Source organism: Pelophylax lessonae, assembly GCF_965119305.1.
Source record: "Pelophylax lessonae genome assembly, chromosome: 2".
In the NCBI taxonomy this organism is placed as follows: Eukaryota; Metazoa; Chordata; class Amphibia; order Anura; family Ranidae; genus Pelophylax; species Pelophylax lessonae.
The window spans coordinates 251,093,524-251,121,213 of NC_138769.1; the positions used below are offsets into that span (position 1 = coordinate 251,093,524).

The window sequence follows — 27,690 nt, forward strand, 5'->3', positions numbered from 1 at the left end:
CTCAAGTTAAAGTGCACCAAACATCACTTTCTTTTGATTAAAGTGCATCCACGTACACATTTCCACATCTTTATTACAATTTATTAATAAGCCCCCCCCCCATCATGTCTGGGAGGCCAACCAAGAGAGGCAGACGTTCCCATGGCACTGTGAGGGGGCCAGTAGGGTATGTGTCCACGTAGACATACTCTGTCCTCAGGCAGGGCATCATTTCCTCTATTTAGGATGTTGCCTATGCTATCCTGCCACAGAATGCAGAGGAGGTGGTAGACTGGTTTACTAAACCATCCTCATCCTTCATCACCTAAGCAGAGACTAGTGCACAGTCCACTGCATCTGACGAGTGACTTATCCTGCCTCCTTGTCGGCCCCCTAACTACTCTGGACATAGCCCCAGCATTAAGCATGGAGGAGTCAGCTGAGTTATTTGAACACAGCACTAGCCATTTGCTTCTTGATGATGCACAGTCATTACCTTATTCAGATCTCGGTTCTGAGGTTGAGGAAGGTAGGAACATGAGCCTACAGAGAGGGGAGAACACTGGTAAACACCATATTGGCATTCATGTTCCCCCAGCCACAGTGTATTGCCAAGTTGTCTCCAGTGATAATGAGGATGGAGGGGATGATGATAATGAGGTCACTGATGTGATTTAGGTGGCTGATAGAGCAGAGGAGGAAAGTGAGGGTTGGCAATACCCCAAAGAGGCAGCTAAAATGGAAGACTAGAGAGCAGCCTCCCTATTCCACCAGATTGTGGAGCTGTTATCTCCCAGCCCACTTCCCACAGCTCAGCTGTTTGGGCCTATTTTATAACACGTGCAGCCAATTGTACAGTTGCAATTTACAAACTTTCCCTCAAGCACATCAAGCGTGGCAAAAACACCAGCCATTTGGGTACCACATGCTTGACAAGGCTTTAAACCTCCCACCATTCAGCCCATTGGCAAAAGCACCTGAAATCCACAGAAAAGGGATGCAATTCTGCTCCCCCTTCATTCCTCCCCTTTCCGGTCTACCCGCGCTTTACCACATGATCTCTCACTGACAGTGATGCTGGTATAGTGCAGGGTGTCCCAGGTCCTTGCAGCATGTCTGCCAGTAGCACACCACCAGCTGTAGACTATAGCAGGCAAATTACTCTGCCCCATCTACTACAGCGAAAAAAAAAATACAGTCACTGCCACCCACATGCCCAACGTCTAAATTCAAGCTTGTCAAAGCTGCTGGCTTTATCACTCGTGCCTTTCCATCTGGTGGATTCTGCCCCCTTCAGTGAATTTGCAGAATGTGCTGTACCCCATTGGCAGGTTCCCAGTCGCTATTTCATTTCACGTAAGGCCATTTCAGCTCTCTACCATCACATGGAAGGCAACATTTGACATCATTGGTCAAGGCAGTCAGCCGCAAGATCCACGTTACTGCTGACACGGGGTCCAGCAAGAACAGTCAGGGATGATATATTTAGTTCACAGCACACTGGGTAACTGCTTGCAACTCAGAAAGATGCAGGACAGGGCACAGTTCTACAACATGTAGTGCTGCCATGTCTCCATACAGCTAGTGGTGATGATGCAAGATTTGTCAGCTCCACCCCCTCCTCCTTCTCCTCCATGCCCTCCTCTGCTGAATTGTCCTATGAACCAGAAGTACCCCCTAAGTGATCAAGGGGCTATTTAATGAGTCAGGCTAAAAGGGTACCATGCAGTGCTTCAGCTGGTCTGTCTAGGGGACAGGAGCCACACCAGAGCAGAGATTCTTTCAGCTTTGTAGGAACAGGCCCAGAGGTGGTTCACGCTACGCCAGCTGGAGCCAGGAATGGTGGTGTGGGATAAGGGCACAAACCTCCTGTCTGCCCTTAGACAGGGAAGTTGACACATATGCCATGCCTGGAACATGTCCTCCATTTGGTGGTGAAGTGTTTCTTAAATAGGTACCTAGGGTCAGAAGATCTGCTAAAGCAGACCAGAAGAGTCTGTAGCTATTTCAGGCATTCATACACAGCCAGTGCTCGGTTGGCTTCCTGATTTGTGACATGCCCACCAACAGTGGCTGCACATCCAGTAGAGGGCCGTCTATGAGTACCTGTGTGAGTATGGCTCAATGATAGGCCCCACGCCAATGGCTGCTGGCAAAGGATGCATGCACTGTGCTGTCACCATTTGAGGAGGCCACAAGGATGATGAGCCATGACAATGCATGCCTCAGTGACAGAATCCCTGTTGTGTTCCTGCTGGAGCAGACTGTGTGGCATTATGGACAGAGCACTTGAGACAGAGTGAAGAGGGGGACTTCCTTTTCTCTCATGGCCCATTTTATGCAGATACTATTCTTACCACGCCACAGAACACACAAGGCATTGGAGAAGAGCAAGACATATATCAACCCTTAACAGATGGTTTTCCATTCCCAGAACCCTTGGGAGTAGTACGTGGCTGGGAGGGGGCAGTTCCAAATACTGTAATCCTCAATAACCCAGAGGAGTCTGCTTCTCATGCCTTCGCAAACTTGCGGTGCATGGGCTTCCTAATTCATCAAAGCCTGCGAAAGGACCCAAGAATATGTGGCATCAAGGAGAAGGATCACTATTGGTTAGCAACCCTCCTTGACTGTTACAAGGAGAAAGTCTCACAACTCATCCTGTCCCATCCAGACATCATCCGGAGCAGAAGATGAAATCTCTTAAGAACACCTTAAAGAGGAGCTTATGTAATGCCTTTCCCGACTCTGGTAGGTTACTGTCTGGTGGAAAATGTAGTTTTGAGGCTTCTCTTGGTCACGAGAGGAGCATTGGGAAAGAGAGCCGCCTCAAAAATGCATTTCAAATTTATTTTTAGTCCTCTGCGCCCAGGGCTGTCAGCTTCCACGTTCCATCAGCAGCGTCTGCATAATATTGTGGGAGATTATTCAGGGGCAAAAACCAGACATTGAGAGCTTTCCAGTTGATGATCCACTGGGTTACTGGGTCATGAGAATAGACCACTGGCCAGAACTTGCTCAGTATGCAATTGACATTCATGCAGTTGACATTGTATGCAAGTGGAATTCAGTGATGCCAAAGGTTTTGTGACAGATATGAGAGCGCGTCTGTCCATAGACTCTGTGGAGCAGCTGACATTTATCAAAATGAATCAGTTCTGGATTACCAGCAGCTATCAAGCCCCTGATGCTGATGTCACTGATTAAGTACTTTCTGGATCTTGAATCTCTGAAAAACTGTCCAGGCTGCCTAGCTTTGTGGGTGTTTATTTAATCTGGAGGAAATTTTTTAGTGTAGGTTTCATGGGCACAACATCCGAGGACCAGATTTTCTCCACCTTTTTAAATGTATATCATTTAAATTTTTGACAGCAAGGCCAATTCTTGTTGCTTTCACCAAGAGTACCTCTATAGGGTTACTATGTGAAGGCACCACCAACACCCAAAGACCAGTTTTCCCACACTTGTTTGACAGGTGCATATCATTTCAGTTTTTGACAGCCAGGCCAATTCTTGCTTTCATCAAGAGTACCTCTATAGGGTTACAGTATGAAGGCACCACTGACACCCAAAGACCAATTTTTTTGCACCTGTTACTTCTATCCAAAGTCTGCGAAAGAGACACCAGAATTTATTCAAAAAATCTCTAGTCTTGTTCTAAATGCAAAAAGTTGTGGCCTCATCATGCAGACTGGCTCCCCAAGCCATTCTCTACTCACTGGTTGTGATTCACAGATGCAGGAGCCAGTGGCACCACTGCTGCTTCAATTTCCAATGAGGAGTGAGAGAGAGCCAAGAGAGCTGCTGCTCTTGTGCACATTGCTGGATCAAGATTAGACTAAGATAAGTATAAGTGGGAGCTGCATGCAAAAGGTTTTTTACCCTAATTCACAGAATGCATTAAAGTACAAAAAAAAAAAAACCTTGTTCATTTAAAACCACTCAATTTCCAAATAGACTTTTTTTTTTTTTTAAAGGGTTAGATCCCCTGCCAGGTATGCAATGCTGACTGTGTCCCCTCACTTCCTAGTGAACATTAGGACATTGTTCTGGATTATATATTCCATGATATTCCATATATTCCCTTAAATTAATTTTATGGACTTTTTTGTTTGGGTATCGAAAGAATGGGTCTGTGAAAAGGATGGTCAGACTTCATAAGGTTACGGTAGGACTGAAATAACTGTTGCTTTTTACAAACATAGAAGGATTAGGTGATAATAGTGTGGGGCAATTTGCTAACTGAAAAACCCAAAGCTTTTTTCTGAATTTTTTTCAGACACTTTTTTTTTTAACGATGGTAGAATACAGCACTAACAACAGGAAGCAACTATGGTTGATAGATTTCCAAAAATGGTGCAAAAATGAATCAATAGATATTCTTTGTTCAATAGCACAACTGACAGATTGTGTCAGAATGGCATAATGGCAGTAGTAATAAAGCAACTTTAGGCTGAGAAGCTTGTATAAAAAGGAGGGAGCCCATGTTCCTGGAGAACTGGGCTGACTTGAGTCAGTTACTGGCTCTTTAGCAGAGATGGGCTGCATCTAAATGGGTAGGGTGCAGCTCTGTTGGGAGGACAGATGGCCATATTAGGTGGGGGTGGGACCAGATGGAGTGATAGCCAGCAATAAGCAAGGTTCAGTGGGTTATATTGGGGCATTAGTGGTAGAAGACCAGTATACCTAAACACAAGGTAAGTACGTTGGCAAATTTCAATTGCAGCCTCATAACAACTAACAAAGAAATAGTATGCGACAGGACAAAATTATGAGGCATGTAAACAAATGCTAGAAGTCTAACTAATAAAATGGAGACCTGGAGCTGCTTATTTACGAGGAGGATTTTGTGTGAATTTTAGAAACTCCTTATACTTACTCCAATTCACTATATTGTAGGGACATGGTGGGTAGGAAAGGGGGAGGGATATGCCTGTAAATAAAGAATGAGTTGTAAGTAAATTTGAGGGATGACATTGCCTATGGAGCAAGGGAGGAGGTGGAATCCCTGTGGTTGGAGCTCCAAAGGGAGCGAACTAATGGGAAAGTAAAAGTGGACTTATGCTAAAGGCCCCCTAACCTAAGGGAGGAGGAGGAGGCTGACCTCCTATCACAGCTAGAAATGGTGGCAAGGCAGGGCTGTGCTATTTTGATGGGGGATTTTAATTATCTAGATATTGACAGGGCAAAAGGCACTGCTCACTCATTTTAGGCTTGCAATTTTCTAAATGTCTTGCAGGATAATTTTATGGGTCAGTTGATGAATGCACCAACACGAGGCATTACTAGACCTACTGATTACAAACAACACAGACCTGAGAGGGGATGGGAAGCACGGGGCAACCTAGGAAACAGCAATCGCAGGGTAATTATATTCAGTATAAACCACAAGAAAAGGAAACACAAGGGAGATACAAGTACACTGACTTTCAAAAGAGCCAACTACTATGCTCTATACTGCACAATATTAAATGGGCTAAAATCCTAGGAACACTGAGGAAAAATGGGAGTGCTTCAGAAATATACTAGGAAAAGATATTGGCCAGTCTATTCCAATGGCCAATACATAAAAAAGAGCTAAGAATAAACCTGGGGAAAAAGAAGAAAAAAAAAAAAAGAATAAACCTGGGTGGTTAAACTATAATGCAAAAATGCATATAAAAGTGAAAAAAGAGCCTTCGAAAAATATAAGGATGATGAGGCTGTATCAGCATTCCAAGAATACCAGGAAAGCAATAAGAAGTGCAAGAACGCAATCAGAGCAGCTAAAATAGACCACAAAAGGCACAGAGTGGAGGAGAGTAAAAAAAAAAACACAAGAAATGTTTTAAATATATTAACAGTAAGAAAGTAAGTCTGAGCATATTGGCCCCATAAAGGATAATGAAGGGAATTTGGTTACAAAAGCCAAAGGGAAGGCATTGCTTTCAAATTCATTCTTCTCAGTTTTCACAAAAAAAGTAGTGTTAATAACACGTCACAGAATGCACCCTTGTGGCAGAAGAAGCCAGTGTCAGAAATAGACTTGAAAAACTTAACACAAATAATTTACCAGGACCAGATGGCTGGCACCCGAAGGGCCCTAAAGGAACTCAGTTAGGTGATAGCTAGACTGTTGTTTCAAATTTTTATGGACAGTTTACTGACTGGAATGGTACCAGCTGATTGGAGGAAAGCCAACGTGGTACAAATATTTGAAAAAAGGCCCGAGACATATCCCTGGAAACTACAGGCCAGTCAGTCTAACATAAATAGTCTGTAAGCTAATGGAGGAGATAATGGATTATATCCAAGATTTTGGTAATGAAAACAGTATCATTAGTAGTAATCATCATGGATTCATGAAAGATCGTTCTTGCCAGACCAATCAATTAATATTCTTTGAGGAAGTGAGCTGCCATCTAGATAAAGGAAGACCTGTGGATGGGGTGTATCTGGGTTTTGCAAAGGCATTTGATACAGTTTCCCACAAACGTTTACTTTACAAATTGAGGTCTGTTGGCATGAACCATAGGGTATGTACCTGAATTGAAAACTGGCTGCAGGGGTGGGCCCAAGGGGTGTTGATAATACTCTAAATACAGCAAATACTGAGAATGGTCTGGTGTGGAAAGTAAGGTCCTCCAAGGCTCTGTCCTGGGAACCAATTCTGTTTCATTTATTCATAAATGATATGGAAGTTGTGGTAAGTACTTGGTAAAAGAGCCTAATATGCAGAGGAACGCCTCTTTTACACCTCTGACTTGGGCCCCTGATAGAGTAGACAGGTAGCGCAGTAATGCAGTGCCGGTGGTCTTGCTAGCTGCTGGACTTCTGTTAGGCTGGTATGCTAGATGACAGCGGATGTTCTGTGAACTCGAACAGGCGGGTACTTGGATGTAGTGAGCAGAATAGCAGGCCTCAGTGACTAACCGACAGATGCTTGCAGCTAGGTAGTTCCATAAGGACTGGTAAATAGACAGGGTCAGACAAGCCAGGTCATACACATGCGGTCAGATCAGGTACAGATGCGGAGACAGGAAAGGAGTCAAAGTACATGCTGGGGTCGATACAGTTGGAGAGCAAGAGTAGTCAGAACAAGCTGGGTCAATAATTGGAAACAGATCCAGAGTAACAGGAAACAGGACAATCACAGGAACGCTGTAGACAAGACAGCACTGATCCTGGGTACTGACCCATTTTAAATAGTCTATTTGGCACCATCATCTGTTACGGGATGCGCAGTGCATGCCAATGCACGCACGTGCACGCCAATGCACGCACGTGCACAGCCATTCGCATTCCGGGGAACATTGGTGCATCGGCGCGTATGCATCCACGCCCATGCACCCATTATATGTGGAACTCATGAAACATGAAGCTGCCTGAGGGAGCCATCTTGTCTGCTGGCAATCCCTTCCTGACAGGATGGGATAAATAGCTCAATCTCCATATTTGCGGATTATGCAAAGCTAAGCAGGGCAATAACTTCTGTGCAGAATGTGGAAACCTTACAAGACAACCTAAATAATGAGGTGGGCAACTACATGGCAAATGAGGTTTAATGTTGAAAAATGTAAAAGTAATGCATTTGGGTGCTAAAAAATTTAACACAAGTTACTCACTAGGGGGAGAACCTCTGGGGGAATCCAGAATGGAAAAGAACCTGGGGGCCCTAGTAGATGACAGGCTCAGCAATGGCATGCCATTCTAAGCTGCTGCAAGCAAAGCCAACAGAATATTAGCATGCAATAAAGGGGGATTTACTCCAGAGATAAAACTATAATTCTGCCGCTCTACAAGACTCTGGTCTGGCCACATCTTGAGTATGCCGTCCAGTTCTGGGCAGCAGTCCTCAAAAAAGATGTGCTGGAACTGTAATGAGTTCAGAGAAGGGCAACAAAGCTAAAAAGGAACTACAGGATCTCAGCTATGGGGAAAGACTGCAAGCATTGAACTTATTCTCTCCGGAGAGGAGATGCTAGAGAGGGGATATGATAACAATATACAAATACCTTACTAGTGACCCTAGCATTGGGAAAAAAACTTTTCAGTGAAAGGAAGTTTAAAAAGACACATGGCCATTCCCTGAAATTGGAGCAGTTTAACCTCAAACTGTGTAAAGGGTTATATACTAGCGGTAAGGATGTGGAATTCTCTTCCACAAGCAGTGGTATCAGCAGGGAGAGTCAATAGTTTCAAAAAACTTTTCGATGGGCAACTTAACGATCACAACATACAGGGATATACTATTTACTAATGACATAAACATATGCACACACCACAGGTTGAACTGGATGAACTGGTATCTTTTTTCAAGCTCACCTACTATGTAACTTTGTAAGGTGGTGGTATTGTTGAAGCTGGTTTAAGCTATGGTACTGGTGCAGGCTATATACAAATAAGTCTGTTTATTTCCTAGGAGGAAATACTGATGGTATTAGCTAATGACTAGGAATGAGATTTAGGTTATTTTTACATTTGACACAAAGCCTATTTGAGGTACATAAAAACCACTGAAAAAACTGGCCATATCTGACAAGTTTGCTCATTTGAATCCCCAGTTACTAGAATTTAAACCAAGTAGCTGGGGATCCCAGGTGACAACATTGCCCAAATATGATCATAACCATTGTTGGTCAGAAACATCCCCCAGGATCCCCAAGGCTGTGGATTTTCATTCTATCAGCTGGCAATTCAGATGGGTGAACTGGTCAAATATGGCCAGTTTTTTCTTCGCTGGGTAATTTTTCACTTAGCAGTGGTAATGTGGTGAGGAAGCATCATCTTTCATGCTAGCAGGTAAATATTTTGGACAGCGGGTCATTCTGACTGATGATAGATCTACATCAGCTGACAACAAGATTGATGATGGATTTACATTGGGGGAACTTTTTTTTACATTTTATTTGGTAATAAAGGACTTTCCTACAGGTTTGGGTGTCTTTAATTACTTTTAATTTGTAGTACTGGGTAAGAGGTACTAATGCATCCTTATACTCCTTCCCTTTGAGAGGGGGTGGGAATCTGGGGGCCCCTTATTATAAGGCAGTCTTCCAGATTCCTATAGGCTCCCCCCCACAATCTTCCATATTTTCTTGGAGCATTTTATGTGGGGAAGAGGTCCTAGTCCCTCAATATATGTTGAAGAGCATGATACCTGGTGTGGTTCAGAAAGTGGAGAGAACATTTTTTTGCATTTGTATATGTCCCCAATGGAAGTGCCAAGCTCTTTGTGCTCTTTTTTCAAAAATAATACCTAATAGAAGTGAAAAGGGATTTGAAAAAGCTAGTTTCGGCTCCCATGGAATTTAATGGGGTTTGGATTTAGTGGACTTTCTGCTGGTTTTGATTTCAAGAAGTTCACTGAAAACACAGAATATATAGTAAACAAAAAAAAGAAAATACCATAAACAAACAACACATATTACCTAGAAATGATAGACGGTGCAGAGAGATTTTTCAAAAGTGTCTTGTGGTAGTTCTTAAGGTAGAGCACCATGCTTTAAATTCATGTACCAGTCTAGAACTTGTACTTGAATTTGGTGCAATGCTTTTCAACTGGGGCATGCATCTTTGAGGTCAACCGGTGGTCTAAATGTGTTATTGGCTATTTCTTAACCACTTGCCGCCCGCTGTCAAATGACGGCGGGACGGTGCGGCCATTGTTCTGGGCGGACGTCATATGACATCCGCCCATTCAAGCAGGGCAGGCGCGCGATCGTGTGTGCGCCGCCCTGCACTGCCGGTGTCGGCGTGTCCCCGGGACACAGCCCGTCACCGGCAGGGGGGAAACAGCCAATGGGCATGGCTGTTTCCCACGTGATCGGCTGTGTTCCAATGACACAGCTGATCACAATAGAGGAGCCCGGAAGAAGACCGCGCATGCGCGATCAGGACCGCGCAGCACGGTCATGTCAGTGACTCTGTGTTCCCTAGGAACACAGCTAGTCACCGGCGGTAGTAAACAGTTACTGACAGTGACTGTTTACTATGTGATCAGCTGTGAATCCATTCACAGCCGATCACAAAATGTAAACACAGAGCAGTAACTCACTGTTACTAGCTCTTCTCCCCTCACACAGTTTCCAGTGTGAGGAGAGCAGAGCCAGAAACAGTGAGTTACTGCTCTGTGTACCTGTAAAAGTAAAATCACACCAATAAATGTCCCCACACAGTCCTCAGCCCCTCCCAATTGCACCTGTCACCCAATAGTCACCTCATCAGTGCCCAGAAATTGACACCCATAACGTTCACATGTGAGCATAGCGATTGCGGGCAGTATCACAGCGATTCTGCCCGTGATCCGGAAATCATTGCAAATCGTGGGAAGCCTGTGCATTGCCCGTGATTTGCAATAGCACCCCAAATGCTGTGCGATGTTGCCGCGATTTCCGCCAAACAACGCATGACGCCCAAAAAAGGTACAAGAGCTTCTTTGGGGCGTCATGCGTTGTTTGCGCGATGTTACTGTGATTCGGCAGGCGGAAATCGTGGCAACATCGCACAGCGTTTGGGGTGCTATTGCAAATCACGGGCAACGCACAGGTGTCCCGCGATTTGCAATGATTTCCGGATCGCGGGCAGAATCGCGGTGATTCTGCCCACGATCGCTACGCTCACATGTGAACGTAGCCTAAAGTTCACCTGTCACCAGAGACTGCCATCAGTACCGCCGTGCACCATCGCCCGTCACCTGTCACCCATCGGTGACCATCGCCCGTCACCTATCACCCCATCAATCACTGTCACCTGTCACCCCATCAGTCATCTTCATCTGTCACCGCATCAATCATCGTCACTTGTCACCCCATCAGTGATCGTCACTTGTCACCCCATCAATCATCGTCACTTGTCACCCCATCAGTGATTGTCATCTGTCACCCCATCAATCATCGTCACCTGTCACCCCATCAGTGATCTTTATCTGTCACCCCATCAATCATCGTCACCTGTCATCCCATCAGTCATCGTCACCTGTCACCCCATCAGTCATTGTCATCTGTCACCCCATCAGTCATTGTCACCTGTCACCCCATCAGTCATCGTCACCTGTCACCCCATCACTCATTGTCACCTGTCATCCCATCAGTTATCGTCATCTGTCAATCCATCAGTCATCGTCATCTGTCACCCCATCAGTGACCGTCACCTGCCACCCATCAGTGATCATCCGCAGTCAACCGTCACCCGTCGCACAGCCCATCACAGCCAGCATGTCAAAAAGGATGTACAGCAGTGAGGAGGCCCTTCAGGTCCTCTCCATGACTGATGAGAGCACGGGGAGCTCTCATCAGTATCCAAATCAAATCCCGAATCCGATTCAGAATTTGACATCGCTAATAGTAGCGGATGGGAGATGGACTCGGACTATTTCTGTACACTTTCCTTTATACAATGTATTTTGGGGTGCAATTTTTGCTATATACATGCAACCACTTACCGACCGCCTAACGACTATATACGTCGGCCATTAAAAGCTAAATACTGGGGTTATGGCAGCAGATAGCTGCCATAATCCTGGTATTTTTTTAAACGGCGGGCGGTCGGCTTTCAGATAAGGGTGGTCCCAGTGGCGGATTCACAGCGGAATTACCCTTACGGTGCCCCCCCTCCCGCCGCGTCCCAGACGTTTTCCCAGCTTACCGGACCCGCATATACATGTGAGGTATCGCCGCGATCATTAGAGCGAGAGCAATAATTTGAGCCCTGCAGAAATTTTTTAAATGTTGCCTATGGGGATTTTTAAGTTCCAATGTTTGGCGCCATTCTGTGAGCGTGCGCAATTTTGAAACATGACATGTTGGGTATCTAATTACTCGGCGTAACATTATCTTTCACATTATGGAAAAAAATTGGGCTAAATTTACTGTTTTCTTATTTTTTAATTAAAAAAAGTGAATTTTTTTCAAAAAAATTTTATTTGGAAGACTGCTGCGCAAATATGGTGTGATAAAAAATATTGCAACAATCTCCATTTTATTCTCTAGGGTCTCTGCTAAAAAATATATATATAATGTTTGGGGGTTCTAAGTAGTTTTCTAGCAAAAAAAATGATTTTAGCTTGTAAACACCAAGTGTCAAAAATAGGCCCAGTCTTAAAGTGGATAAATGGACAACTTTGTGTAAAGTGCTACTTGGATGTTAGGCCTCTGTATGTGGCTAGGCTGTGTAAAAGTGTTACACATGTGGTATCGCCATACTCAGGAGGAATAGCAGAATGTATTTTGGGGTGCAATTTTTGCTATGTACATGCTATGTGTTAGAAATATTGCATAAATGGACAGCTTTGTGTAAAAAAAAAATGCGTTTTCATTTTCTTTCCACTTTTTCCAAAAACTTGTGGAAAAAAATTACATATTCAAAAGACTCATTATGCCTCAAAAATTATACGTTGGGCTGTTTGCATTCCAAAATGGGGTCATTTTATGGGGGTTTCCATTGTCCTGGTGCTCCAGGGCCTTCAAAAGTGCGATAGGTTGTCAAGAAATTATATGTGTAATTTATGCTCCTAGAATCGGTGCTACTTGGATGTTAGGCCTCTGTATGTGGCTAGGCTGTGAAAAAGTCTCACACATGTGCGTAGTAGAATGTGTTTTGGGGTGTAGTTGCAAGTATACATATGCTGTGTGAGAGAAATAACCTGTTAATACGTCAATTTGTAAAAAAAAAAAAAAATCTTCATTTTGCAAAGAGTTGTGGGAAAAAATTACAACTTCAAAAAACTCACCCTGCCCCTTATTAAATACCTTGGAATGTCTACTTTCCAAAAAGGGGTCATTTGGGGGGTATTTATACTTTCCTGACTTTTTAGTGTCTCAAGAAATGAGATAGGCCTTCAGTACATCAGGTGTGATCAAGTGTGATAAATTTTCAATGATTAGCACCATAACTTGTGGACTCTAACTTTCACAAAGACCAAATAATATACACTTATTTGGGTTATTTTTACCAAAGATAAGTAGCAGTATAAATTTTGGCCAAAATTTGTGAAGAAAAATTACTAATTTGCAAAATTTTATGACAGAAACAAAGAAAAATGCGTTTTTTCACAATATTTTCAGTCTTTTTTTATTTATAGCACAAAAAATAAAAAACCCAGTAGTGATTAAATACCATCAAAAGAAAGCTCTATTTGTGTGAAAAAAAGCACACACATTTTTTATGGGTACAGTGTTGCATGAGTAATTGTCATTCAAAGTGTGAGAGCGCTGAAAGCTGAAAATCGGTCTGGGCAGGAAGGGGATGAAAGTGCACTGTAGGCAAGTGGTTAAGGTAAGAGGGAAGACAGCGCAGCGCCTTCTAAGTGCAGCAAGACATTTATTGAAGTATGTGCAGCAGTATTACACTCACATTTAGTCGGTGAATAAGATGCAGTTTGTCAAGTAATGTTGATCATCAGGAGCATCACTGGAGCAGGTCCTGGTGGTGGAGGCAGTGGATCCCGGTGAGAGCGGCAGGGGGTTCCTCCGTGTGTACAGGGATGGCCTCGGTGGTGTCCGTGGGCTCCTCGTCAACTGGTGGAACGCTGGCACTCGTGGGTCCTGGGATCCTGGAGTCACTCCTGGCGGTGATGCGGGATGCTACGGCGACGCGTTATCGGAGCATGCGCTCCTTCCTCAGGCCGTGGATGCACCATGTTTGGACAGGGCATTTATGCAGTGATAAGGACGGTGGCTCAGGGGAGGCAAAAAGCATGGCTTGAAAGTCTGCAATAGGTGGAATATAGGTGTTTGGCCACTAGGTGGGGTGTGTGGGTACACAAACTGATGTGGTTAAATGCATGGGGAGGGGAATAGCAGACCATGTGGGAAACTATAGTGTAATAGGACCGTAGTTGAAAACTAAAAATGGGAGGGGGTTTTGTTTTGGGGGTTTTTTTCCATTGGGAGGGATGGAGATGACAAGGGGGGGGGGGGGTTTGGGGGGATTATGTGTATAAGTGTCATGGATATGTGTTGCTGTGTGTATGGTGCTATGGGATAAGAATAGGGTATATGGTTTGGGCACGGGGACATATTGGGGGGGGGAGGGGAAGGACATGTTGGGTGTTGGGGGGGGTGGAGGAGGGGAAGATGTGATGTAAAAAAAAAAAAAAAAAAGAAGAAAAAAAAACAAACAAAAAACGCATGTACAATAACTGGGGATGGTTTTGGTTGGTTGTAGCTGTTTTGGGGGGGGGGGGGGGGGGTTGTGGGGGTTTTTGTTTTCACGGGCAGTTTGATCCATTGATCCGGGGGGGGGGGGAATGGAAGGGTGTTGTGTTGTCTTAACGAAAAAAAATAAAAAATAAAACGCACAAATCAATTAGTAACAAATCAATTAGTATCAAATCCGAACTTTTGCAACAGGCGATTGGGGGGGGGGGGGTATGGCTGGGGATGGTTTTGGTTGTGGTTGTTTGGGGGGGAGGGAAGGGTTGTGGGGGTTTTTTGTTTTCACGGGCGGTTTAATCCGTGGGGGGGTTCAGTGGGGGGCGTGGAAAGAAGGTGGGTGGGTGCATGGAGAAGCATTACAGTAAGGTGTTGGTTTCTATTTCCTCGTTAAGGCCTCCAGGCGCGAGGGTGTCAAGTGTGTAGATCCAGAACGTTTCTCTGCGACAAAGTCGCTTGTAACGTTCAGTTTGTGGGAATGAGTTGGGGCATGGACTCGATGACCCAGACACGCAGACCTGTGGACGATTTCTCATGGTGTTCGGCAAAATGTCTGGGCACACTATGTTTGTCTTTTCCGGCCTCGACTAGGCGGCGGTGTTCGCCAAACCGCTTTCTTAGGGTCCGGATGGTTCTCCCTACATAGAACTGGCCACAAGGGCAGGTGAGGCAGTAGATCACGTATTCGGATGAGCAGTTGTGGAAGTGTTTGATGGTGTATGTTTTGCCTTTTACGTTGAATTCTTTTTGTCCATGTTGTATGTGCTTGCAGGTGAGGCAAAGGGCTTTGCGGCATTGATACATCCCAACAAGCGGGATGAGGCATAGGGTGGCTGTGGGGTTTTTTGTTCTTGTTTTAGTTTGCTCGGTGCTACAAGAGTTTTGATGCTTCTGGCCTTTCGGTAGGATACCTTAAAAGGCAAAACATACACCATCAAACACTTCCACAACTGCTCATCCGAATACGTGATCTACTGCCTCACCTGCCCTTGTGGCCAGTCTATGTAGGGAGAACCATCCGGACCCTAAGAAAGCGGTTTGGCGAACACCGCCGCCTAGTCGAGGCCGGAAAAGACAAACATAGTGTGCCCAGACATTTTGCCGAACACCATGAGAAATCGTCCACAGGTCTGCGTGTCTGGGTCATCGAGTCCATCCCCAACTCATTCCCACAAACTGAACGTTACAAGCGACTTTGTCGCAGAGAAACGTTCTGGATCTACACACTTGACACCCTCGCGCCTGGAGGCCTTAACGAGGAAATAGAAACCAACACCTTACTGTAATGCTTCTCCATGCACCCCACCCACCTTCTTTCCACGCCCCCCACTAAACCCCCCCACGGATTAAACCGCCCGTGAAAACAAAAAACCCCCACAACCCTTCCCTCCCCCCCAAACAACCACAACCAAAACCATCCCCAGCCATACCCCCCCCCCCCCATCGCCTGTTGCAAAAGTTCGGATTTGATACTAATTGATTTTACTAATTGATTTGTGCGTTTTTTTTGTTTTTTTTCCGTTAAGACAACACAACACCCTTCCATTCCCCCCCCCGGATCAATGGATCAAACTGCCCGTGAAAACAAAAACCCCCACAACCCCCCCCAAAACAGCTACAACCAACCAAAACCATCCCCAGTTATTGTACATGCGTTTTTTTTTTTTTTTTTTACATCACATCTTCCCCTCCTCCACCCCCCCCAACACCCAACATGTCCTTCCCCTCCCCCCCCCCAATATGTCCCCGTGCCCAAACCATATACCCTATTCTTATCCCATAGCACCATACACACAGCAACACATATCCATGACACTTATACACATAATCCCCCCAAAACCCCCCCCCCCCCTCCCTTGTCATCTCCATCCCTCCCAGTGGAAAAAAAACCCCCAAAACAAAACCCCCTCCCATTTTTAGTTTTCAACTACGGTCCTATTACACTATAGTTTCCCACATGGTCTGTTATTCCCCTCCCCATGCATTTAACCACATCAGTTTGTGTACCCACACACCCCACCTAGTGGCCAAACACCTATATTCCACCTATTGCAGACTTTCAAGCCATGCTTTTTGCCTCCCCTGAGCCACCGTCCTTATCACTGCATAAATGCCCTGTCCAAACATGGTGCATCCACGGCCTGAGGAAGGAGCGCATGCTCCGATAACACGTCACCGTAGCATCCCGCATCACCGCCAGGAGTGACTCCAGGATCCCAGGACCCACGAGTGCCAGCGTTCCACCAGTTGACGAGGAGCCCACGGACACCACCGAGGCCATCCCTGTACACACGGAGGAACCCCCTGCCGCTCTCACCGGGATCCACTGCCTCCACCACCAGGACCTGCTCCAGTGATGCTCCTGATGATCAACATTACTTGACAAACTGCATCTTATTCACCGACTAAATGTGAGTGTAATACTGCTGCACATACTTCAATAAATGTCTTGCTGCACTTAGAAGGCGCTGCGCTGTCTTCCCTCTTGTCTCCCCCCAGAGATCTCTTCTGTCTCTTCCGCCGGCAGCCGCTACAGTGGACAGCTACCCCCTGAACTGTTTGGGGGTCCCCCTACCCCTGGTGTTTCCCTTCTCCCCCTCCCCCGGGTCCCCAGGACCAGACTTTTTTTTTTTTTTGAGACCTCTTCTTGCGCCAATTCACCACCAAACCAAGTGGTTAAGGTAACATCTTTATTGGAGACTTATCAAATTACAGTACCTGAGACATTAAAATGTCTATCTGAAGAATTTCCTGTTGTTTTCTAAGATTTCCTATTGTTGTCTATTTTTGCAATGAAGGTGAAGTGGATATACTACATAGGAAGAAAAAAAAAAAAAACACTAAGGTATCATGGTATGGGCTGATGCCATGCATTGTAAGCTACATGGCTTTGATTCCATATTTGTTGTTGACTTGACTGTTTTTAGTTTTCCCAGTAATGCATTTTATCTTTTTAGGGTCCATAAATTACATTTCAAACAAATAACTTACAGGACTCATAGAAATAAAAAGTGGCCACTGCACTACATTCCATTGTTTTTTTCTTTCCTTTTTTTACTTGATCATGGTTTAGTGTTCCATGTGATATAGATTAACATGTTTAAAATATTTTACAAGAGGTAATACAAATAAGTTTTAACTTAGCAATTTTTGTTACAGCTGATTACTTTTAATATACAATGATAGTTCTTACAAAATATGAGGTTTTAAAGTCAGTCCCTTGCACATTCAAAAACCTAAGTGAGCATACCCCCCACATTTGCCCAGTTAACATTTGTTTTATCCCACTAACATTAAAAAATATATAAATACATGAGAGTTTTGAGAGTATTACATGTCATTTTTATTTTGTAAGCATACACATTTAAATTTAAATTTATGATGTTTGATTTAAAGGTCTAGGCTAGAGAGTTGAGCACAAATACATGTATCACATCTTTGTGGATCCGTTCTGACCTCTGTTTCTCTGTAAATCAAATAGATTTAGTCTTAATTAGATCCACTTTCGCAAGACACAAACTGTTTGTATTTTATTTTGAATTTAGCACAGGCATTGCGCCACAATGGTAGAAGTGGTGCAATACTAGAAATCCCTCAATTTGGCATACAAGTCAGTGTCAGAACCACAACTGTTGCAGATGTTTATCAAATTAGGCGCAACACATTAACAAGCATTCATTCATTAATTTATATAGTTCACCCAATTTTCCTAAACCCTGTATACAAAACATCCTAATTGATCCCCATAAGTGCCACTTTTTTAGACTGTTATAGCCACTTTTACTTTTTTTTTTGCAAAAGTGCTTCATCAACTCTTAGTTCATCCCTTACATATTCCAAACCAAAAACCTGCAAGCAAGCCATTTAACACACACATTATGTGTAACTAAGAAAGTATGCACTACCATTGTCAACTGTTTTCATGTTTTAAGGTATCTTGATGCTAACTTGATAGTAGACAGTAGGGATGGGATTTGGGCTCTTGACAGTAAAGGGTTTGCACTGAACCCTACATGTTCGCAGTTTGTGGACCAGGTGAATTATTTGGGCATTCCACCCTAATGAATGCTATCATTCACAATAGCCAACACAAGTCTCTAAAGACACAGTGTTGATAAATCTCAGTCAACTGTTGGCTTATTACATGGCACAAAGTAGAAAATGCTGAATAACAAATTTAATCTACACTTTCCTACATATACTTCAATGGTTACGGGTTGGAGCAATATAACTTTGGAACTCTTGATCCTTCCAAGGTAAACAATTCAACTTGATAATAAGTCTTTTAGATACAACTTGCAATAATGTTCATTTCTCAGAGCCTGCACCAGTCAGAGATCCAAGTAGTCCCTCTCAAATGTCCCTGCCATAACTAGTCCACAGCCTACTGCGCTGCCTTCTGGGACCAGGTAACTCTCCTTCAAGCTCAACAGCTCATGCCAGTTGTCATCTGCAGCTAAATTTATGAGATTGTGAGCTGTCCATCTGGCATGTACTTCTCATAAAGTTTCTGACAAAGGAAACCATGCAGAGTTAATATAGAGCATATGAACAAAAATAACTACACTTGTAATAAAGAGTGCACCAAACAGATCAAAAAGTTAAAGAAGATCCTAGTTTGATTGTCATGGCACCTCTACAAATAATCCCTGGTGCTCTGTCTCTTTATTTTAAGGTGCCTAACATACTAGCAGACCGATATATAGACCAACACACCAAACAACTAATGTAATTCTTTTAACAAACCTAAGGTCTTAATAAATTGTAACCATTTAAATGGGCTACAGAACCAAAGCTAGAGCTACATGGGAAATTAGATATCTTAGCCACTGACATTAATTGTTTGTTTGAAGTATCCTCTTTTGCAGCACATTGAACTCAATAATGTTAAAGCACATTTGACTCAATAATGTTAATTAGACAATAAACAACAAGCAGTTACATATTTCAGTAGCAAAGTGATTTAATTGCCAGTGTATCCCTCACCTAAATCCTGAGCTTAGCATATTGTGGAAAAATCAGCTGGTGGAAAGCTGATAGCAACCAAAGGAACTTTATGGAGCTGAATTGCTAAACCTATCTAGCTAAGCATACGCTTGACTTGACTTTGAATACATAAAGTGCAGTTTACTGTGTGTTTTAAATGGTGCATAGACATGTCAAGATTTTGCTTAAAGTATAATTAAAGGAAAAACATTTTTTTTTTAGTTTTGAATAAAGTGAAGAGAGATTTGATTTGAACACCTGCCCATTCCGGAAGTGATGGTAGAGCCCCCACATTGATCTCAATATCATTAAGTCTGTCTGAGATTACACAAAGAGACAGAAGCAACTAAGACAGTCTAAATCAATGAAAGAACTGTGAATGTTACTCCTAGATGTTTGGAATAACCTACTTCCTAAAAAAAAAAAAAAAAAACGTTTTGAATGTGAATTTATGGCATTTGGCTCCTGCTGCTGTCAATCAAACTTGATTAGCCAATCAGGAGAGAGAGGGGTGGGGCCCAATGGCAGCTCTGTGTCTGAATGGATACACAGAGCTGCAGCTTGGCTCGGGTGCCCCCGTAGCAAGCTGCTTGCTGTGGGGGCACTCAACAGGAGGGAGGGACCAGGAGCTCCAGCAAGGAAGCCGAGAAGAGGAGGATCTAGGCTGCCCTGTGCAAAACCATTGCACAGAGGAGGTAAGTATAACATGTTTGTAAGTTTAATAGAAATCAAAACAAGACTTTACGCTCTCTTTAAAAAAACAAATCACAGAGATAATGACATTCATGATTGTGCTATTTATCTTTTATCTACAGTATATATCTATATTTTATATATTATCATTATGTAAAAAGGGGGGTTTATTTGATTAATAAAGTTGGTAACAGAGTTACGCTATGAGCGGTTTTCTTCCATTATTCACCGGTCCTATTAACCCTAATACTAATTAATAATAATACTGATGAATAATAATCTTATTACTGATCAGATTATGAGAAGACAACTGGCATTAGATTTAGTGAATCAAATACAGGACTAGACTGGTTTAAAAACACAAACAACCAATGTGTAGAAATCTATATAAAAATACTTGTCTTCGTCATACATTTTCAATGTTATCACATTCGTTTAATAGCCATCATTTTGTATTCCTCATATAGCAAATTGGTATAGGTAAATGCAATGACAATTCTGGAGGCAGGACTAGAGCCATGGAAGTAATAGAATGTATTATCGGGGATACTTCTTGTAGCTCACGTTTTTATTAAAGAGGTTTGAATATCCCTGTTTACAGGTGTCTTAACTACAGAAAAGTGGAACTATTGCCTACAGATTTTATTCATAACTTTAACTATAACTTTTCCATTTAGGCCCCTTTGAAATTGTCCGCTCCGTCGGCAGACTCCGTTTTTCTCAGCAGGGGATCGATCCGCCGATGTCACGCTGAGCAGGCAGATGGCAGCTCTGTCTCCACACTGTGTGCAGAGACGGAGCTGCCAGGTCCCCGCTGCCCTCTATGGGGGAATCAGATGAGAACGAACCGCCCGCCCATTCTCATCCGATCCCATTCGATCCGATCCGCCAGACGGATGGAAAATAGGGTTTCCATCCATCCAGATTTGACGGATCGGATTGGATGGGATATCAGCGGACATGTCTCTGCTAACATCCGCTGCCCCTTAGGGATGCATGGGGCATCCCTTCAAAAAAAAAAAGGGGGCCTTAAAGATATGAAAAGTTTTTCTGCTAAGGCCAACTATGTTATTTTTCTTTGCTGTTTTTTTCTTCCATGTCTCTTTGAATGTCAACAACATGCTATAAACAATAGAATAAGCTCAGATACTAGAGAAGAAAATGTAAAGGTATCTCATACCAAATGAGACAATTGAGCAAAAATTGGGATATGGGGCAAACAACGGGATTTTAATGGTACCGTCTATGACTAATAGTACTATGTGGAAAAATGAATCTTGTTCATAAAAAATCAAATTTTTATTACACATTTTCATTTAAAAACAGTCAACAAGAGACAATAGCAAGTCATATTAAATAATGTCAAAAATAATAACTATGTAGCGCCAAAGGATAAATACATTATATATACACGATGAGTGTCAATTAGCAAAACATCTGTGTCTGTAAATGAATAAATACATATAAAAATCTATCACAATCAAAGTGCAAGTGCTCTTAAATTATGTGATAAGAAAACAATCCAGGTGATAAAAACTATTTTGGTGAATAAAACAATTGTTATGATAAAGGAATAAAATCACAATAAGTGCTCATGCAAATAAATGGTCACACATATACATACAATAGTGTGAAAATGAGAATAAAAATAAAAATAAGTGCACCAGAGTCCATAAAAGTGGGTGATGATCTTCTAAACTGTGTAGGTATCCAGAGACCAAGTGCTAGTGCTTGGATAACTAAAAAGTACCTTGGTGCATATGCTGGCCGCTCACCTCCTGGTTTGGCTCACAAGTTATAATGAGCCAAACCCGCTTTGTGCACGCACAGGTGCTAATAGGTATGGATAGGTAGCTTCCTCCTGTCCTCCCTCTGTACAAAGGTAGTCCAGGTGAAAGATGACCAGATCCCCAGTTTCACTGACACAATGAAGGGGATAGGGTGGTCGCCTCCTCACACTCCTCTATGAGCTGGCACTCAGCCAGTGCGGGCATGGACAGCGATATGGGTACTACAGCGTGTGCAGGATCCTCCCCCGTACGTGTTAAGTCGAAACCACGACTTCCTCAGCAGGGGTCTGATATTTTAAAATGTGTGTTAGTGCACACATCTGACAAACATGTATCCAATGATTTGATAGTGCAACATAACAGAGGAAAATCATGGACATCCGGGCATGACCTCGGTATAGTTTGTGAAGTCCTCAATACATATACCCACTACCCCTTATGTTTCGCGGAGATCTGCTTCCTCAGGGGCATAGGGGTGTGCAGTATCAGGAAAGGTACAGTGATTACAATATAAAGATATACAAATGTCAAAAATACATCACACAACAGATATTGATACTTTTTTTCTCAAAAGCATATATACTTGATGACATTTTTTTGTTATATTAGTATTTGAGCAAGTAAGACCGAAGAGCCCCCACCTGTAAGACAGCAGTCATAAGGGAACCAGAGGCCATGCTCTCAAATACTAATAAAACAAGATAATGTCATTAAGTGTATATCATTTTTAGAAAAAAAGTATCAATATCTGCTGTGTGATGTTTTTTTGACATTTTTATATATTCATATTGTAGTCACTATACCTTTCCTGATACTGCACACATACAAAACAATACTACACCGACCAGGATCAATGGATCAGCGCTCACTGCAATCACATAATGAAGGACTGTACATAATGTTATATATGTCACATAGTCATAAATCCAAAAAACTGTCCACAGGTGTGCTTCATTGTGGTGTCCTGGGTTGAAAGATGAGATGGTCTCTGTAGTATATGTGGGGGAGAGAGTCCAATTATGTTGAGGTTCAAGACCGGCTGCTCCTAGAAGAGGTGAGGGATCCCTCCAGACATGCAGAATAAATGAAACAAGGGCGCCAGGTCAGAGTAGTGTTTGAATTAAAAACAAATTTATTGCAATGCACTTACATTTAAGAGAATCAATATCAGCATTCAGGTGAAAAGCATGGATCTCCAACGATAGGTGCCGACGGGTGGTTGGGACGCAAGCACCCAGCCACAGGTGTGTTCAAAGATCCAGGGATGGAGGATGGGGAGTGGATGGTCCGGAGATCCCGAGGGAAGGGGATCTCGCTGTGCCTCCTCCTCCTGGGGACATCTGCGGCTCCTCCACGGAAGCCGGCAGGAGACAGCTGAGACTGTGGAGAGGGTGGGCCGCAACGTCGTTTCAGAGGATCAACCTCCTTCGTCAGATGTCCCCAGGAGGAGGAGGCACAGCGAGATCCCCTTCCCTCGGGATCTCCGGACCATCCACTCCCCATCCTCCATCCCTGAATGTGTGAACACACCTGTGGCTGGGAGCTTGCGTCCCAACCACCCCTCGGCACCTATCGTTGGGGATCCATGCTTTTCACCTGAATGCTGATGTGGATTCTCTTAAATGTAAGTGCATTGCAATAAATTTGTTTTTAATTCAAACACTACTCTGACCTGGCGCCCTTGTTTCGTTTATTATGATACTGCACATCACTATGCCCCTGAGGAAGTGGATCTCTGCGAAACATGTCGGGTAGTGGGTATATGTATTGAGTACTTCACAAACTATACCGAGGTCGTGCCCGGATGTCTGTGATTTTCCTCTGTTTTGTTGCACTATCAAATCATTGGATATATGTTTGTCAGATGTGTACACATTTTATAATATGACTTGCTATTGTCTCTTGTTGACTGTTTTTAAATGAAAATTTATAATAAAATGTGATTTTTTAGGAACAAGATTCATGTTTTCACGTAGTACTATTAGTCATAGACGAGATGGTACCATTAAAATCCCGTTGTTTGCCCCATATTCCATTTTATGCTTAAACAACATGCTATAGTTTACATATAAATTCACATCAATTTTTTTGGCATTGGTAAATTCTTAAAATGTGCTAAGGATATTGAAGAACTTGTAGACATATAGGTGTTATAAAAAGGGTTCTTTAAGCACAAGTCACAATGCAAGGTGGCCTTGAACAACAAATGCATGTTGACAATGAGCCTGATTTTTTTCCAGGTTCTGGTTCCCACTTGTGCGTTGTTAACTCTTGTAGTTCCAGACTACATTATGCCATTAATATATAGCTTATTTTGACATATGGACAGACAACCTATGATGTCAACACCATCACCAACAAGCACTGTCTATAACATAGGAACACAAAAAATAGAACTTATGATAGCTGAAACTCAGGATTATACCGTGTAGACTAGTACTTATCCCTTGCGTGCATCTTCATTCCCAATTAAGTTAACCTTTATGTTTTTCTATTTGCAATGTCGAATAGTGACACATAGCTTTATGATGTGTCTGGAAATGCAAGTCCTGCAGTCTGCTGACATTTATATTACTGGCCAGGCCTGTATCATCAGTGTTATGGATGCAAGAACACACAAAAAAAAAAAAATGAATGAAGCTGCAGATATGGCAGGCTGAGAAGTAACACGCACAGAACATTCCCCTGCAGCAAACTTACACTGAAATGAAGAGGATGCAACACATTTCACACAGTACATTTCGCTAAAGATTACCTTGGTGGTTGGCAGATGTAACAGAAAAAAAAGGTCATGTCCTGTTTATGATATGTAAAGAATAAATAAGTTTGGGGATCCTTACCTAGAGATCTGTAGATAGGATGCTCTGATCAGATGTTCAGTTCAAGCTGAGACTATCAGAATAGACCCTTGTACTCTGTTAGAAAGAATCAGGGATTAGAGGGGAGGAGAGCTGTTATTCTCTCCGCTGTATGGTTACTAAGCAGCATGCACAGAGGAGGATGGAATGAGCCATATAACATACACTACCACAACTGGAGAGTTGCTTTATGTGTCTTTATTTGTATTCAAGACAGCTATCGACTAAAAAAAAAAAAAAAAAAAAAAAAAAAGCCAATGCTTGTAGTGCAATTGTGAATGAATGGTTAAACCTATCTTCCTTAACAGCTTCTGTGTGCTGCTGCCCGTATCAAATCCTAATGTATGTTTTGATAGTGTTATTCTTTATATTCTGGCATTCATGTTGTGTGTATATGTCATATTAGTGCACATTTTCTCTATAAGCATATACTGGTGCTTCTATAGCAAATAAAGACAGTGAGTGATTAAACCAAACCACTAATATCAGCAACAGTCTCTGTTTTTAAGACTTTCATATAAAATTGAGCAAATACATAATAATCGAATAAAAAAAGGAGAATAGACAAACATTTTGATGAGATTAGATTTAATTTATAAACACAGATATTTATATGTAAGACAATCAAGGGGTGAGTGCAGCGCTAAATAGTAGTTCGTAAATGCTAAATAAACAGTCCAAAAATGTAAATAAAAGTTCAAATCTTGAAAAGTCCATAAATCATAATGTCCAATGGAAAAAGAGCAAAGAACTCCACAGGTGTTCGAGAGTAGAGCACGGTTCACACAAGAAATCCACAAAAGGGTGATAGAGCTTCCTCAGCCTGTGCGTAACATAACACACCAATCCTCCACCACATATATATATATATATATATATATATATATATATATATGTGTGTGTGTGTGTGTGTATGCTCACCAGAATTCACCAGGAGCCAAGGTTTAAATTGAATCCCAATAGAGAAATTCCCTGAGGTTACAAGGTCCTCCTTATTCTCACCGTGGGTGCACTAGATGAAAATTGCTCACCACATGGAGCCAGAAATATTTTATAATGTAGTATATTTATTCAAAACGGTCATAAAACATGTACATTAAAAGCAATGAAGCAAAAACTCACATCAGATAGTCCGCTGTTCCGCGGCAGAGATACAGCGGACGGACAACAGCGTGTAGGCCAAGTCCTGCTTGGTTTCAGGACTTGGCCTACATGCTGGCGTCCATCCCCTATATCCCTGCCGTGGAACAGCAGACTATCTGATGTGAGTTTTTGCTTCATTGCTTTTAATGTACATGTTTTATGACCATTTGGAATAAATATACTACACTACAAAATATCCCTGGCTCGATGTGGTGAGCATTTTTCATCTAGTGCACCCACGGTGAGAATAAGAATGATCTTGCAACCTCGGGGAATTTCTCCATTGGGATTCGATTTAAGGCTTGGCTCCTGGTGAATTCTGGTGAGTATACAGGGCCTTGCGAAAGTATTCGGCCCCCTTGAACTTTGCGACCTTTTGCCACATTTCAGGTTTCAAACATAAAGATATAAAACTGTAATTTTTTGTGAAGAATCAACAACAAGTGGGACACAATCATGAAGTGGAACAAAATTTATTGGATATTTCAAACTTTGTTAACAAATAAAAAACTGAAAAATTGGGCGTGCAAAATTATTCAGCCCCTTTACTTTCAGTGCAGCAGACTCTCTCCAGAAGTTCAGTGAGGAGCTCTGAATGATCCAATGTTGACCTAAATGACTAATGATGATAAATAGAATCCACCTGTGTGTAATCAAGTCTCTGTATAAATGCAGCTGCATTGTGATAGTCTCAGAGGTCTGTTTAACCTCCTAGGCGGTAATCCCGAGCGTGACTCGGGGTTGAATTTTCATATCAAGAGCGGTAACCCCGAGTCACGCTCGGGGTAGAGTTGCAGAGTGCCAGCAGAGCCTCCCTTGGCTCCCAGAAGCATTCCACTTACCTTGTCCCGGCGATCCAGCGATGTCCTTCGCTCCGATCGCCGGGTGACCGGCATCTGACTTCCTGGTTCCGTTCCCTGCGAGCAGAGGCGGCGCACGGGAGCGGAACTGGGCAGGAGTTTTGAAAGTAAAACAAAATAAAAGAGGTGATACACTGTAATCTGATAGGATTACACTGTATCACCACAGATCACCTCAGATCTGACATTACAGTGCCCCTCTCTTCAGTAAACTTGTGATTTGTGCCCAAAAAAAAAATATATATTATGGCATCAAAAAAGCGCCAGTCTAAACCGCTTTTGGACCAGCTGAGTGACAGCGGCAGCGACAGCGACCCAGAGGTGCTCGCGGAAGTGAGCGATAGTGAGTCATGCGGTGATTTGTCATCCGACACTGACACGGATCTGGCAAGTGAGAACGGCGATGACCCTGACCTCAGCGATGTGCGCACTTGGTGCGCTATTGATTGCGATGCGGACCAGGTAGCGCCCCCAAGATTCTCCTTCACCGGATCACCTGGGATGAAGGTAGATGTCGAGCATGACAATCCTCTGGCCTACCTGCAATTATTCCTCACTGAGGAGGTAATTGAATTAATTGTCGCCGAGACGAATCGCTACCAACAGCAGCAATCTGCAACGCTGCATGCCAGGCTTTCCCGAAGCAGAAGGTGGGAACCGGTAACGAAAGAGGACATGTGGCTGTTTATTGGACTCCTCTTTCTTCAGGGGTTGGTGGGGAAACCGTTCCAAAAATGGTACTGGACCACCAACAGGTTACTGGCCACACCGTTCTTTGGGACCGTGATGTCTGAGTATCGCTTCTCCCTGATTATGAAGTATTTCCACTTCACAAACAATGAGGAATTTGATGAGGCCACGCATCCTGCGCCCAAACTGAAAAAGATCTGGGAGGTATGGCAACTTATTGTGGGAAATTTCCAGCGGACCTACGTGCCAGAAAGGGACATCAGCGTGGATGAGAGTTTGATGGCCTACAAGGGTCGCCTAAGTTGGATTCAGTACATCGCATCAAAAAGAGCCCGGTTTGGCATCAAAACATATATGCTCTGCGAGTCTTCCACGGGGTACATATGGAATTCCATAATTTACACCGGCAAAGGCACTAAATTCGACCCCAGGTACAGCAACTATGGGATTGCCACATCATCCGTCCTGACACTTCTTGACCCCTTGCTAAACCAGGGATATTGTTTGACGACGGACAACTTCTATACCTCCCCGGAACTATATGATGTTTTGCTACAAA

At 43.1% G+C, this 27,690-nt stretch overlaps 1 protein-coding gene across 1 annotated transcript in view; it reads right to left on the reverse strand.

The window, feature by feature from the left end:
• CAMK1G (calcium/calmodulin dependent protein kinase IG) overlaps positions 1-24,562 on the reverse strand; it is a 100,400-nt gene extending 75,838 nt beyond the window's left edge. Inside the window, exon 1 of the mRNA XM_082246860.1 lies at positions 24,421-24,562. The gene's annotated coding sequence lies outside the window, so the exon portion shown is untranslated. The remainder of the gene's footprint in view (positions 1-24,420) is intronic.
• Between the last annotated feature and the right edge of the window lie 3,128 nt (positions 24,563-27,690).